The 17,420-nt window shown below is 34.5% G+C and overlaps 1 protein-coding gene across 3 annotated transcripts in view; it reads left to right on the top strand.

The window, feature by feature from the left end:
- CSMD3 (CUB and Sushi multiple domains 3) overlaps window positions 1–17,420 on the top strand; it is a 697,991-nt gene that overhangs the window by 513,339 nt on the left and 167,232 nt on the right. The gene's annotated exons all lie outside the window — the stretch shown is intronic.

Raw genomic sequence — 17,420 nt, 5'->3', positions numbered from 1 at the left:
CTCAATGTGATTAATTTGCTTTAAAATAATGTATCTGTGGCAGAGGAGTAAATATGCAGTGAACAGAATGTCTTCACACTTGGGAGGTTGTAGAGGATGAGATAGTAGAAGGGAAGTAGAAACATAGTGGGGGTACAAAGCCAGGGTTGCTTATAATCACTAAAGAAGAATTCTTGCAAAATCTGAGATTCTTGGAAGTCTTTCTCATGTTGGGAAAGGGCCTTGGACAGAAACTCTGAGAATGACATGAGTTTAAATGGTTGGTATTTATTGTATAAAGAGTGGAACGAAGGCATTGAGAGAGTTACTATGCACTGGAGTGCAAAGACCAACCTTAGGATTCTGTTAAGGTAGTAAAAGTACTAAAACACGTGGAAGAGGTGGCATAGGTGATGCTGCAATTGTAGTCATCCATTTACCTCCTCTTGAAGCATGACACTTTCATTTGAAAGAAATTTATCCCTACTAATTTCGTATTTGAATTATTACTAGCTAAATGATATTGCAGAGTGAAATTCTTTAATTGCTGTAGGCATGTGAACAAGTTGTGTTACCTCCTCTTGGATTTTCAATACCGAGGGGCCATTCTGACTAGATTTCTTCACTATCTACTTCAGAAACCTTTCTTAAATGAGCATCCATACAAGGTATAACTGTTATTTTTCTCATATTGTGCACTTTTACCGTTCACTGTCATGCTTGCACAACATCTTTGAGTAGGTAAAGAATTCAACTCCATGACATTTACACCATAAAACAAGAAGACAAGACTGATGCTTTTATTTTAAAACTACTTAATAGTTTCCTTAAATATTTATAAATAAAATCTGTAAAACTAGTAATGGGGTGGGAGTGGGGGGAAAGCCATAGCCCCTTAGCCATAGCCCCTTGGAATGTCTGTATTTATGATACAGTGTAATGTCACCAATTACTCTGCTAACTCTGCATAACTTTGTGTTTATATTGTGGAGAATTAAATGAAATATGAGGAAAGGCAAGATGAATTTGTAGCGAGGGAAAATCTGTCCTTTATAAGAATAAAAATCCTATTTGTTATTAGAGAGCGTAGTATTGCATACATGTATATAAAACTACTACACCATTATTAATAATTATTTTATGTGTATAAAAGTATTATACCATTATAAGTAATAACCTGATGTGGTATATAATTTAAGGTTGAAAAACCTAACATTAAGAAGTTAGTCACTGACAGAGTTAAAACTGTCATACAGCTGAGGGAACATCTTCAACAGTGATCTTGTATACTGCTGTGGTTGAAATAAGGCATCAGTTGTTTTGTTCTGATCCAGTGATAACAAAGAGTTGCTTATGTTTGAAGTCACCATATGAAGGGCCACTATGCAATCTATTTCAGAGTTTGAAAGTGTGTAAAGAATGACTCAGGCAATTGCAGAAGGCACAGAGTATTCTCACAGCTAATGAAGCTGAATGTTCCTGTGAATGAGACTCTGTGCTTGTCTGTGTTTTATAGTCCCAAAGTAATGTTCAGTTTAACCACTTAAGCAGCATGCTTTACTTAAAATTGTCATATGTTTGCTGCTTACAAAGCATTTCTCATTTTCTTTTTGCCCAGAATAACACGCCTGTTTTATAGAATCACACAGACCATGATCTGAGTACTTAGAAGTACAATTGAAACCAAACAGGATTGTGTTTTGAATATGTAGAATGCTACCCAAAAGTTGAAAGTTAACTTTAACTCTGAAAACTTAGTCTTTAATAGACTTGAAAAGGCAGTTGAAGGACTTTTGAAGGTAACATAAAAGAATTTATTTTATTGTGACTGAAATATCTTCTGAATACTAAATTATTCTTCCCAAGCTTCCACTGCCCTTTTTTTACAAATACATGGCCATTGCTTTACCATTCCAAGCTTTCCTCCCAGTACAGCCGGTGGAGAAAGACAGGTTTGTTAAAAGGTCATCAAAGGGGATTCACAGAGCTTGTTAGGAAGGTGTATTTTCCCCTTTGTCTCTGGACTGCATAAACAGGATTTATTGTGCTTGCATGCTCTGCAGGGCATGACGTAGAGCAGCAACATAGGAAATACCAGATATAGTGAAATATCTGAATACACTGTATGGAAGCAGTACTGCTTGAGATTAAAACATACAACAAACACTATGTCAGAGGGATTGTAGGGTTACTTTCTGTGTGTGTGCATAAAAACTTAGCACTTAGAAGATTCCTGAGAAAGTAAAAGACTAGGCATCTAGGTCTGAGTATACTTTAACCTATAAACCTCACACTACAGATACTTTTCTGTATGAACACACTTATCACTCGTCCTCCATGGAAAGGACACCACTATACACCAAGAACTATCAAGTCAAAAAGCCAAAAAGAGAAAAGCTATCTTCCACCTAGTGGATTTGGCAGAAACTAAGTAAAGATTTGTTTATCCGTATAGACTTCTTAGAGATAGTGGGCTCATTTTTCCTATGAGAAGCCACTGTCTGTTTACTGTAAATTCACAAAAGATTTGGGGAACAGGGAACAAAAAAAAGATCTTCCTATATGGCTATGCAGATAGCTGGCAATTTGCCAGAAATGCCACAGTTTTTGGAAAATGTGATTAAGTTAAAATTTCAGCTTTTCTTAAAGCTGTTCTTCTCTTCATATCAGAGAAAGTTTGAAAATGTTACTGGAATGAACTAGGAAGGTTAATAATTCCTGAAAGCTCAGAAAACAATTGAAAATAAATACAGACATATACATATACACACACCCAGCATTACTTTGGGTGCCTGACCTTTTGCATACACATTTGGAATTCACAATATGGCTTTACTGTGTCCATTGAATAGTAAATGCTGTGTGTAATTATCCCAAGCTTTCATTTAAGAAGTACTAATGTAACATAATGGTAAATAAAGCATAGGAAATAAGGAATAGTAGTTAATTACAATGATCTCATTAAAATCACCTGCCAGAGAACTAATTTCCAAGGTATTTAAGGGATTAGTTAAATGGCTTGTACCATAAAATCGGGTACTTCATCTTCTGTTGAACTAAATCTGCTGCCAATTTTTAGAAGCATAGTTTAATGAAGGAAATGCTAGAAAGGAGAAATAGTTTAAGCTACGTAAAATTTGATTTTTTTACCCTTATTTTTTTATATTCTTTACTATAAAAATGTATCTGAAATCAAACATGTATTTCCAAGCCATAATTTTAAATAGGTCTGCTTAGATGCAATGGTTAGATTGAATAAACATCATGAATAAGCAAGGAAAATGTAGCAGGGAGCTTTAGTATTATTGGGAATGGCATGTAAATGATAAAATATGTAAATTAACGGACATAAAGTTTCTAATTTATTTGGCAATAAAAATACAGAAAGCACAGATGAAATATAGAATAAAGTATGTGACGTTATGATTTAGAATACTAAACCCTGGCGTTTATTTGCTTGCTTTGAATATGTAAATTTTCCAATACAAGACTGAAAAACATTGTTATTCCTTAAAAAAAAAAAAAAGGTTATTCCATCATGTATTTTGAGGTGGAGAGAAAAACACCTTTTAGCACTAGTTTAAGTAAATATGTGCTTGTTTCTGTATTAGGTATCTTCATAGGTACATATTTTTCTTTGAAAATTTTTTAGAACAGACAAGGTGGCTGCAGGGTATTCTGTTCCTAGAAGGAAAAATATTCACACAGATAAACAAATATTTGTTTTCCAAAGACTGTAAGACACTTAAGTAGGATAGGATTTTGTAGTATCAGTCAGTAATCAAGGTTAAGTCAATTAATTAATAACTGGAATTAAGGAAACTAATCCCGTCATCTGCACTGGCTATACCTGATAAATATGCATGTTTCTAACTTTACCTTGGGCAGCAGTCTGAAGGTCCTCACTCTTTTCTAGTAAGACTTCAGTAACCCACTCAACTGGAGGAAGATTTATTAGATGGGATATGATGTTGGTGGTTGCATGTATAAGACTCATATTTCATTCTTCGCACAAGTTTTGTCATCTTCACGTTGACTGCCACAGCAGGGACTAGGGGAGGGTTCTGTGGAATAAAAAAATGCACAATTAATAACCTGCATTTTAAAAATTGAATTCAGTTTTCTTTTCCTTCTTGACTGGACTACATATAGCATTTAATCAACCTACTATAGGAATGGTAAGCAAGATCATCGTCCAGCTTAAAAAGGATGCTTCTTTTAAGATACCATGTTTCCTGATGAAGCTGCATGCATAACAATTTTTTTTTGATCTCACACTCTCTTGAAGGAACATTATTTCCCACACAAAGCTTTACTTCTGTTTTTTAGGTATTCACTGGAACGTTTTTATTATATATTTCTTTTTTTTTTCTATCCTAAAGTGTAGCTGTCTGTTAACAGAAGTTAATATAATGAATCACAACTCCATCTAAAACACATTTCTGTACTCCAACTACTGCAGAAGTTGTTTTGTTGTTATGAATTTAAAAGGTTACATTTCCTTCCCTGTTGTACTGAACTTCATTTTATATTTTTCTATTGTTTTGATAATCAGTTACTGACTAAGTTGGTAGTGTAAAGCTTTATTTACGTAGCATGCCAGGAAATACACTGGACTGGTTCATGAGTGAATTTTTAATAAAAGACATATTCAGACATTAAGCTATATTTAGAGTTACAGATGAGAGCACATATCAGTAACTGAAGTTCAGAGAACATTACAGTGATATTTTAATTATCCTCAGTTCAAATATTAGTGATGCAGTTAACATCTTTTTTTTTTCAGCATTATGATAAAAGTATCAAACGAATAGTGAAACAGCTGGCCTAACGCAGAGCAGATATTCTCAAAGAGAGTAAATGCAACAATACAATGCACTCAAATTGGACACCCTGGGAGGAAGGGAAGAGGAAAAAACTAAAAGTAATTTTAGTTTTCTATGGGGAGCTATATCAAACTGAGGAAGCTCATTGAAATTAATTTGAAGACAACAGCAAAAAGGTGTTTACTGGTGACCTGGAAATCATGTAGAAATATAATTTTAGAGTCTCACCAATCAGAAGCAAAACCTACAAGGATCACCAAAATAGCCTGTCATACAACACTCAAGTAATCTAATAGGAATTAAAATATGTATTCCAGGAAAGGGAAATTATGTTCAGAAGAGGGCAGTAGAAAGTGTGGCCAACAGGGTTTTGAGAAATTACTTTAAAACACATGAACCTGATCTAACCAGTAATACACTTTTTCAATTATGAGAAAAGTAGGAAACGTGTTAAACTGTCACCAGAAGTTCAAGGCCAAAAATACATTCAAGGACAATGTTATAGTAGAAAAGCTAAGTAAATTATATGTACGTTACATTACGTTACGTTACGTTATGCTATGTTATGTTATGTTATGCTATGCTATGCTATGCTATGCTATGTTAATTACATTACTGAGGTAACCAGTGAGGTCCTGCTTAAAACCATAGCTTTGGCTCTAAGGAACTGTCAAAATGGAAGCAGTTATAGAAGAGATGTTAAAGAAAGAAAATGCGTAGTTCTGAAAGAGCCTAGATATGAAGTGTTTGAAGTACAAATGCTGACTTTAAGGTTAAGTTTGCCTTTCTATCGAAGTAGTGCAAGATGATGAACATGTCAAAAATCTTCCATGATGAGCAACTGGCCAATTTCCACAGTTAGAAAATTGCTAGAAATTATAAAAAAGAACAGAACTAGGAGATGCATGGTTAAACATGTTGAAGAAAAAAGAATAAAACTTTTTAAGAGGAATGTGAAGCTTAATTGGAAGTCTGAGAGCTCAACAAGCATATGAATGAAATTAACAACAGTTGATACCACATGATTGATTCTGCTGTAGAATGTGATCACAGCTTATGGTTTCTTCATAATATTGGCTATTATCCAAATAGCCAAAATATCATCTATTTGCAAAACTCTTTCTTTCTTATTTTTTTTCCTATATTTTTCTGAACAACTTCAACTAGCTGGAAACCAGACATATTTCTCTTTCTGTCCAGGCTGGCTTAATCCATGTCGATTTTAGATAGGCAGTAGAGTGCAGAAGCACGCAAACAAAATCTTGTGCTCTATTTACATTGTCAAAGTACTAGGGAGAAAATTTGAAATGTGAGAGTCAAACTTTTTATAACCCAAAATGTTATTCTATAGAATGTTTCCATTTCTAAATGTCAGGGTAGAGCTACACATCAGGAATTATTTATTATCAAAGTTGTGGCATGTATATGTCAAAATATCTAGTAGTTATGTAGTTAAGTACTTAAGTAACTGATGATACAAAACTGGGAGTTGTGGCTGATACACTGGAAGGCTGTGCTGCCATTCAGCAAGACCTGGACAAGCTGGAGACCTGGGTGGAGAGGAACCTAATGAGGTTCAATAAGGGCATGTGTAGGGTGTCCTGCACCTGGGGAGGAAAAACCCCATGCACCAGTACAGGTTAGGGACTGACCTTCTGGAAAGCAGCTCTGCAGAGAAGGACCTGGTGGACATCAAGTTAACCATGAGCCAGCAATGTGCCCTCATGGCCAAGAAGGCCAATGGTATCCTGGGGTGCATTAAGAAGAGCATTGCCAGCAGGTCGAGGGAGGTTCTCCTACCCCTCTACTCAGCACTGGTGAGGCCACATCTGGAGTGCTGTGTCCAGTTCTGGGCTCCTCAGTTCAAGGGGGACAGGGAGCTACTGGAGAGAGTCCAATGGAGGGCTACAAAGATGATTAGGAGGCTGGAGCATCTCTTTTATCGGGAAAGGCTGAAAGACCTTTTAGCCTGGAGAAGAGAAGGCTGAGAGGAGATCTTGTCGATGCTTATAAATATCTAAAGGGTGGGTGTCAAGAGGATGGGGCCAGATTCTTTTCAGCGGTACCCAGAGAGAGGACAAGGGGCAATGGGCACAAACTGGAGCACAGGAATTTCCATCTGATCATGAGGAAAAGCTCCTTTCCTTTGAGGGTGGCAGAGCACTGGAACAGGCTGCCCAGAGAGGTTGTGGAGTCTCCTTCTCTGGAGATATTCAAAAGATGTCTGGATGCAGTCTTGGTGTGACCTGCTGTAGCTGAACCTGCTTTAGCAGGGGAGTTGGACTAGACGATCTCCAGAGGTCCCTTCCAACCCCTACCATTCTGTGATTCTGTAATTAAGTATAATCAGATTAATAATTTATTGATAAAACTAAAAAAATAACTTGATTGAAATTAGGCTGAAATTAAGTGTCTTGTTAAATCCCTGTTTAACAGATGCACTAGCAAATTTAGAATCTAAAATCACTAAATTGCAGATAATTATTAATCTTAATTCTTCATTTTTCTACTAATAGGGCAATAGATAGCTTTCTGCAAGAAAATTAATTCAACAGTTACAGTGGTATAAATTGATTTCTGACGTGGTAATTTCCTTCTGGACTCTTAAGTAATGTCTAGTGCACTCATTTTTTCTTCTTTATTTTTGTTGGAGGTGTATGTGACTCATGAAGGTCTCACTGAGTGATCACATTGCTTTCTGCAATAGGCAAAGATATTTTTTAATGTTGCTTGCCTCTGGAACAAGAAATGGGATCTGAGGTCTCTCTGGTTTAGTGTTCCCAGGCAAGCTGGAGGACGGTGAGGTGCCTTCACTCCTTCATGTTTTTCGCTGCACCAGATATCTCTGGCTCCAGTTGATAAATGCTCTAGAATTCTGTGTGATACATTTCCAGGAGTCTGTCTCACTTCAGAAATACTCACTGAATAAGGTTATGCTTCTGTCATTTAAGTAATGTTTTACTTTGTCTTTGCCAATAAAATGTAGTTAATGTAGCAAACTCTGCGAATGGAGCCATCCAATAAGAAAAATTGTTGTCTAACGTATTTTGTGCTAAAATAAAAGTTTTTGCAGTGAAACAGTCTCTGCTCACAACAAATGGAGGTGGAATAGGTCTTCGCGGTCAGCCTGTGCCTCAGCACAGTTCATTTCTTTGAAAGAGCAAACCAGAGTTAGACATTCCACAGCTGAAAAACAGTAACTAAACAAAAATTTTAGAATGCTTTTCAAGTCAACCATCTGCAGTAAAGCTTTGACAACATATTTAAGGAACTTCTGGACAAAAACAAGCAATCATTTTAAAACAATTTACCTATCAACATAATGAATTAATGAAAAATAAGAGAAAAGAAAATTTACAGTAATAGAGCCTTCTGGGGGAGACTGTTTCAGAGTCTTTCAAGTCTATTTAGTTATCAAGAGAAAAACAGCATCACATGACAGATGCACAGAAGTAAAACAAAGCTTAATACATTTTTACCTACAATAGCAGAATTGAGACATTGACTCATGAAAAAGTATGAATGAATGATATATAAAGAGTTACAGATCTCTCTAAAAGAAATAATCATCCCATCCAATCAGAAATGGAAATTTTTTTTCCTTTTGGAGGCCATATAGCTTCTGTGTTATTTGCCTATTCATCTGTGCACTATCTATATACAAATTATATTTCAGTACTTATTTGATTTAAGAAACAATCATTCTTATTATGTTAGGAGGAGTGTGATGACTGTTTTTATGTCATTTGATAGATAATGTAGTTGAGGTCTCATTGAGAATATTTTTTTGTTTCATAAACTTAGTAGAGAAGGAGATACTTAAAACATCTTTTCATTACACAGAAGAAACCTAGAAAATGTGAGGACAAAAGTTAAAATAATCAGCTTTCTTTGCCATCATTGCTGTTTATGTTTGGAACACAGACTAAACTAATTTTAAGAAGATAGAAGTCCCCAGTTTTCAAACTCTCTTCCTTAAATTATCCCCCTTTCAATTTTCAACTGGACTTGTGAGTAATTAAATTTTCTAGTGGATTGATACCTAGAAAGTAAGTATCAGTTGGCTGTAATAAACTGTTCTTAAGAGAATAAAGTCGAACTATTAGGTTTCTTAGAAAATAAAATGCCATGGTACACCCAAACCAATAGTAACTCTAATAAAGACAGTTCTGTGGTTAAAAGGGAAAAATATATTAAAACACAAACAGTAAGAATAGCTATCTCAATTCAACTGCTTAAATACCTGAGTAAATTCAAGGTTTACATAGGTCATTCTCAAAGTAGTAGCAAATTAAATATGACAATTCAATAATACAACTGAGAAGAAAAAGAAATATACTGAAACACAAATAATCCAAGCAAACAACAGCAGCAAAGCATTGCTGCTTTTAGGTACAAATGTGTAAAGGAAGAAAGTTAAAAAGAAATAGATTTCCCTAGAGGATGATTCTTCTCACCCTGTACTATTCGGGATAGAAATGTACGAGTGCCTGTCTCTCTGAAATGGCGAGGGAAATGTCTTTTAAGTTTATTGTAGATGAGGTCAAAAATTCATGTTTCTTAATTTTAGGTTTCAAATATACAGATGTCTAGTCATCCAGGCATGCTCTATGACCAGCAGAGGGAAAAACATGTTCTATTATTCTCAATCTGGAGAACTCTGTTTCTCAGCTAGATGTTGAAGTATCAGACTAAAAAAGGCACACATGAGAGAAAAAAAAAGAGGAAAAAAACCAAAACCGTACACAATACATAAGTGCTATCACATTCATATTAGAAAATATTGAAAAGAGGTACTATCCTCTTGAAATATCATCCTTAAAATGTATCATATTATCTTTCTCTGCTAAACTACATAGACTTTGAGTTCGTTGGTTTTCTCCTTATCAGGTATATTCTATTGATTACACAGCTTCTTAATAGTTTGTGCATATCTTTAGCTAAGAGCCTTCACTTCTGAACATGCCCAGTCTATGGAAGTTAAACTGCCCAGAAATAAATATTTAATTACAAGTATCTTTGATAATTCTGTTAAAACCAAGTATTGAATTGATACACAAAAACCAATTATCTACTCACTGAAGAAGAATCATAGCAGCTATTTTATTGCTGAGATTTTTAATGGTCTTCACATCATGTTAATTGAGGAAGATCTCAATCCCTAGGGATGCCATAAAAAATAATAAAGCAAGGATGATGATTTTTGTGTGTCTGGAAGATCTTCACATGTTCTTCACTTGAATCGCTGGGATTCTCTAGTGATCAGACAACCAGACAACATTATTTGCTGCATTTCAAGTCACTGAATTGAAGAAGGAATAAGGTACAGATCTCTTTCTCAGCATCAGAAAGTCAGATACGAGGGACTTTGATTCAGCTGTTTAAAAGTATTCTTAATTGCATTTCTCAGCAATCTAAGACTGCTTTATTTCATTGTAGTAAAGGTTACATTTGAGAATTTAAATTTTATTTTTCCTTGAACTCTGACCTGCAAGAAATAAACTCTCCTGTATTTGAAGACAGGAAGTACACACTACTTTCATGTAATATTTATTTGTTCTAGTGTTAACACTGACTCATCAGAGTTATATCTCATGGTCTAGGATACTCTATGAGGAAAAAACCCCAACAACCCTTTAAATATAATCCTGCTAGAATGTTACTAATCTGCAAAGGACTAGTCACAATGTTTTCAAGATAATTTACTTGACTACTAAAAGCTAATTATCATCACATGCCTGTACTTAGGGTTATTTCTTCTATGAGCATTTATCCTGCGCTTAACAAAAGTGAAATCAATGCATATTTTATGCCCTATTCACACAATATTGAGGATTAATCTTTGTGCATTTGGCTCCAGATTTGGTTACAAAATATAATTTTGTGGTATCTGTGAAGTTTGTAACTTCAGTTTTGTGAGTAGTTGTATTGGATGGCACAGTTACAAATACAAATATGTATGGGATCTTTGAGGTAACCTTCCTTTGTTGTAATTTCTTCTTTTTTTATTTTTTTTTTTTAAATACCATAAAACCCACCATCATATCAACAACTTTCAATTCTTACTTAGTAATCAAATATTAATCCTGCCACATCTCACTTCGTGTCAGAAAATTCATTTCGGGCTTTCCATACATTTGGCTAAAATGAATAAATTTAGTAATCTAATTTTAAGAAACACATGATTTCAGTACCTAAGAAAACGATATTGAACTTTTTTTAATTGTGTGCACCACAATTCATAAAGAAAAAAGGAATATAACTGAAATTTATTAGTCATTAATCATTAAGTTTAGAGCAAAAATTGTTTCTAAAGTTAGGCTAAAAAATTCTCCCTTATTTTTTTTTTTCCCTGAATGCAAAAGCATATGTCATATTCAGCTGTATAAAATCTGCAGAAACACATTCAGTTTTGTTTTAAAGATTTCAAGGAATGGAAACTGGAGACAAATAGTTATTTGGATTTGGTTTTGGTTTTATTGTTTTTAGAAGTAAAAGTTAATGAACTGTTAAATAAATCTACATAGAAATAATCTGATTGTGTGATTAATTGCTTTTTATATATTTTATATATAAAATAACAAAAAAGCACACACTGAAAGTCAGCTTTAGCTTCTGCTATATTTTGGGGTTTTTTTTTAATTGAAAAGAAAGAGGTACTATCCTCTTGAAATATCATCCTTAAATTGTATCAAATTATCTTTCTCTGCTAAACTACATAGATTTTGATTTCCTTGATTCTCTCCTTATCAGGTATATTTTATTGATTATACATCTGTCAGAAAACTTCCAAATTTTTGATTATTCAAGTTTATGATAGTTTTTTAATTTTGGAAAAATTGCCTTTTAGGATTTCTCCCATTTTGTACTTCTCTATACATAACCTTTTTTTCTTTATGATTTTTACCTTTCAACATGAAACACTGTTGTTCCTCTTCTAGAAAAAACAAAACAGCCCATCACACTGTAACAGTTCAGTTTGTGGTTTTAGCCTTACCAGCACCAGAAAACAGAATGCACCCATTTATCATGTTACAATAAATTAATATGGATAGATACATAACCAATTATAAAAAGGTGAAGTACTGTCTCTTCCTGCTTGGAAATACTTTATTATAAATATACTTATATGTCTTGTTCTTCCAGGAATCACCAAAAAATTCAATAATTTCCCAAAAGCAGTCATAAGAATATCTAAAATTAATTGATTTTACTAAAACTGTTGACAGTTATTACTTGTCCTATCATTTATGGATAATGAGAAAAAAGGATTTCTCTAATCTGTCTCAATCTACCACATCTTCAAAAAGTGTCCAGTCTGTCCATGTCTCATTATTCTCTTTTTGAGACTAACAAAACGAATTATTTCAAAACTTCCTGCTAGATCATAGCAGAGCCTTCTTCAAGGCATATTTTTCCTTCTTTAGCAGAGTTTTTCTTATTTTTTATTGTATTTGTAGCTATGTAATCACACTTATCTGCATGACATTAAGCCATATTGTGCCATTCACTTTTAAGCAGTATTCCCCATTGATTCCACTGACAAATGCTGCTTAAAAATGGATGGTGCAATATGGCATTCAAATCTGCAATTACAATTAAATTATGTTAGAACTTAGGTAAGTAGAACGTATGTAATATGAAAGCAGTAGCAGGAATTAAAAGCTTCAAGATGTAGTTAAAATATACGGCAGAAAAAATATTAATTTCTTCAAAAGATGAGGAGATTTGAGATTGATTCTCATACTTATATAGTCCATTCTTCACAGTCCTTTTACTGAAGTTTTTTTCTTTCGTTTAAACTGTGAGGGCATGATAGAAAAACATATGAGCAATAAGCACATGGCAAGGGCTTTTAACCCTGTAATGTTTTGCTCGAGCTATAGAAAAATTTACTTTATAGCAGTAGTTAGGCGTAGATTACAGGGATCTGTGGCTATGCTGTGTGATTTTGCCTCTCTGCAGTGATCATCTACACTTCTTTTAGAAGTGTATGCTGAAATGTGAGAAAAAGTATCACTGCTCATGTTAATGCATTTTATATTGTATTCTCTATTTACTAATGCATTGCCATAAAGAGGTAGAATTTAGTTCTTTGATAAAGGTGCATGAATACTCATGATCAAGGTGGGTAAGCTTCCAGATAAAAAAGCTTACCAATTTAAGATACAGGATGAGTCACACTTTGTTGCTGTTACAATAGGGCTTTTTCAAAAGCTGCAGGGAGTGCTATTGCATAAGACAAGGTACCATTACAGTAAATTCAGCATACACAGAAAAGGAACTTTCTGCCATTAATGCTTAATAATGGTTCAAGGAAACAGTGAGCAATCCATCACCATACTGATTAATGTCACATTCTTACCACAATCTAGTCTCTTTCTCTTCAATCAGTGCTCCATTGCTGATCCTGGAAACCAGAAGGACAGCATACAGAGTAGAGTTTCTGTATGTCAGAGAATAAACTAAAGCAGAAATAAATACAGAATTTCGGAGTCTAATCAAATATTATTAAAAATACTGGAATACTATTGGAGAATTACATTTGACAGTATCATTTGCCTTTTGGACTTTTTTTCTGGTGGTTGATTTGTTGGTTTGTTTTATTCTGCAGGATTTTTTTTTATTCCAAGGGAAATGGTGCTTAACATTTGTTGCTTTTTTGTGTTAAATAACATAGTTTACATCTGTAGTTGTGATGGGTCTGTTAAAATTTTTACTGTAGGTAGACCTTGTGGTGATTTGGTGTCTGGTGGGATTTTTTTTTGGGGGGGGGGGGGGGGGGGAGGGGCCTACAGCAGTGGCTCTTGTAAGAGGCTTCGAGAAGCTCCCTCGGCTCCAATTTCAGACCCGCCTCTGGGGGTCTGCCGTGAGAGAGACCCCGCGGTGGGGCAGGGGAGGGCTGCGAGGGCCTCTCTCCCTGAGGGGGAAGGAGCAGCGGGGACACCTTGTGCCGGACGGACTGTGACCCCCTTTCCCTGCCCCCCTGCGCTGGTGGGGGGAAGAGGGAGCAGAGCTGAGCCCGGGGGGATCGGAGGGGGCGTGGGGGAAGGTGTGTATTTAAGACCTGGTTGTATTTCATTATCCCAAAAGGTCAGGAAGGAAATACAGCGAGTGAATTCAATGGCTTTACCAAAATATAAGATAAACCTCTTTCTCCTTCCTGATCCATTCAGAAGGGTCTTGGAGGACAGTCTTGCTGCTACAAGAACTAAATGATTACCAGCTAATCATTTATGAGTCCACTGTGTGCTTGCATCTTGATTCAACTTTCCTTTATACTATTTGTTTTTGAGACTGAGGAATGTGAATTCCTGTGAGGATAAAGTCATTATAGCAGCAGTTGGAAAACAATGGGAGAGACCAGTAATGGAAAAGGTAAACTCAGAAAGGGAGAAAAAGCCCGGAATGAGAACACCAAGTGAAAGAAATTACCGTGAAATACTCAATGCAAGTAGTTTGTTATTGCTGCAAATTTAACTTCCCATATGCCAGTGACAAATAGTTCACCTCTAAGCCCAATCTGTACTGAGCATGTTGTAGCATAGGCTGCAGGTAACTCTGTCGACAGACTTTGCACCCAAAGGATCCCTGCTGGAAAACTGGCTTTCAGCCTTGTAGTGTCTCACTTGTCCCCTTATGTGACCAGATTTGTACTCACCGTACAACCAGTGCAGTTGTATGTTGTTTTCATGGGATTCAGTGTGTGGGAGAAACATTTAGATGTTTCAGATAATGTGTTATATAAACATTATAATGAATATTAGTTATAGAAAGAAAATGGCATTATCTTCACCTTTTAGAGACATTGAAGTTGTTTTAATCAAGCTCTAATATTAATGAGAACACTCAGATTTTTTAAGAGACTAAATTTTGTTTTGTTTTTTAATTTGCAAAAATTGCTGGGTTTAATCACTTTTAGCAATCCATCTGCATTTGAAATGAAAATATTTTGTGTGATTATTTTTCTACCAGCTGTGACAATATTACCTTTCAAATATTGTGAAATATTTTGGTTAGATGTATGCATAGTTAAATAATAATTTTACCTCAGAGAATCAAGAACGCTTTGGAAGTGTATTATCTTTCTTAAAGTCTTGTGTATGATGCAAACGTAATTGGTTTCTTTATTTTCCTAGCTTTAAAAAAATGTCGTGACATCACTTTGATATTACAGTATGTTATCAATAATATACAGTCTTATAAAATCAACATAACCTCAACAGTGTTACATATTTAATAAAGGTGTAACTCAAAAGTCACTGTTGATTTTAGATACACAACTATTAATATAAATAATTTCTAGTGTGAGATGTTGCACTAAAGTGAATAAAAACTTGTAAAATTTGCAGTAAATTTGATTTTTGTTTGTTTGAAAAATTATGCATGTTAAGTTAAATGAATATATGGAAAAATGTATGTTTATTTAAAATAAACCATTGCGGATTTTTTGCTTTATTCTGTTTTAAGCATACTAGTAGTTTCATAAAAATCACAAATACCTTGCTTAACAACATAGCTTGCAGGAGTAAAAAAGAATAGGTATGAAAAATCTAGACTTTGTAGGTAATGGTCCACTATATGCTGAGTACTAAATATGTAGCTATTAACATAAAGTATTGCTGCTGTGTGCTATTGCTTCAAGTTTTATTAAAAATAAAGGGTGAAGTTTTGCCCTTTTTGGTTTTTAATGGCATTTAAGCCAGTGGAATCATAATTTTGCCCTGAATTTGCACATTATTGTTTATCTTCTGATTAGGGAAGTATGATAATGATATGAGTGCTGAAGTGGGACAGTATTATTGGTCTTTGATGCAGTAACACATTTATTCAACTCACAAATAGTAAAGAGGGAAATGGGGTTAGGGAGAAGTAATAAGATATTTGGCAATCTTATTTCTCTAGTTTTAGTGCTTTTGTTACTTACATTCTTCCATATTCTTTTCTGTTTCATCCAAAATCTGGAATAGAAAACCTGAAGTACTTAAAAGCTGGTAAGCAGATCTGTTTTCATCAAAAATATTGACCACATTCAGCTAGTGAAGGTTTTCTAGTTTGTGTTTTTCAAATAATTCAAGGCAAGTAAGCGCCTGGATGTGAGGCTCAGGCAAGACTCTATTGCTTTTTGGAAAAAAGTACCAATAATTCTGTTTAAATATGTTTTCACAAGAAAGCATGAATTTCTTGTATTTCACATGATGGATTGAGGGAAGACACTGAGATTAATCTTTTAGCCATAAAGAACAATATTCTGTGTATGCGTGGTATACACACCTCAGAGTGGGTGCCTAACAGTAAAGCTGCACTGAGCATCGTCAACACTATGTCCTCTTCTGGTCCTGACTGGTTTGCTAATCTCTGATATATGTGCCACATCTACCACATGCACATGCACAAGCAAAAGTCAAGATCCTTCTGTTGACCTATTTCAAATACCATGACTTTCACACTAGCCCATTAAATCATTTACAAATTGTGTATGCAGATTGGAGCAATAGGTACCATCTGCTCCTGTATCAGGTACACAGTCTGTCAAACTCTGCAGCTAGGCCATACCAAAAGGAACCCATGTTAATGCAAATTGCAGAAATCCATGCTCAAAGCAATGGGGCTTTATGTTGCTAGCATTAGAAGCCGTGGTCTTTTCATGGATTACTGTACCACATATTCTGTGTGAATTACCTAAAAGTAGTCTTAAAACACATAATTTGTAACTACACTAATGAATAGTTTGTATTTAGTATGACATGCAATGAGGTAGAGTCTTCTCAAATAATAGCAAGAAAATATTTTTTCTTGTTTAATATAACTCAGAATATATTAATATTTTGAAAGCATACCACAAAACCCGGATTTTTTTGTTTAGCAAATGAAACATTGAGTAGTACTTATTTTAGAAAGTCACTTAACATCGTAACAGAGGAAACAAATAGATATGTTAACATGAAATACATTAAAAATATTTTGTAGGCTGAAGTTAGAAGAAATGTTCTAAAGATATGTCATAATCTTGACAATAGGTTAAACTACTAAATTACAAAGTGTGTAAGAGAAGCAGGTAATAGAGACTGGAAAATACCAACAGTTGAAACTGTTTCATATAAAGGCACCTGAATATCTGAAGAAAAAGAAGAAAAAGCACGGTTTCTTGCTTGACAGTGTTGGATAATGCCAAATGCTCACTTCTGTTGTTAACCTTAGAAAAATACATTGTTGTACTAAATAGCATTGTTATTTAGCTGCCAATTTATCAAGTATTATAGCTATTAATGGTAGAATAACATGGTGTTTGTGTGATAAAGTGTTTGCTTGTAACTTTATATATATAATGTTATAAATAATTGAGATATAAATAAGTGGTACATCTTGTTCAGTTAAGGAATCCTGACTTTCTTATTTCAGTAGTTCAACACATTATTTTGAATTATGAGTCTATTGGCGTGAGTAAGAATTTACTGGTGTGCAGAAGGGCTGCATAATCTGTGCTTTTATATGACTAGAGCATCATACAAATGAATGATAGTTTTCTATGCTGTTAATAATAGCATACTGTGTATAAAGCACATCATTATTTTATTAAGATGGTTGATAAATGGTAAAGAAAAACATTAATGG

Source organism: Leptosomus discolor, chromosome 5 (assembly GCF_034619465.1).
Source record: "Leptosomus discolor isolate bLepDis1 chromosome 5, bLepDis1.hap2, whole genome shotgun sequence".
NCBI lineage: Eukaryota > Metazoa > Chordata > Aves > Leptosomiformes > Leptosomidae > Leptosomus > Leptosomus discolor.
The sequence above is the reverse complement of the archived record's forward strand: the minus strand, read 5'-3'. Positions and strand labels throughout refer to the sequence as shown.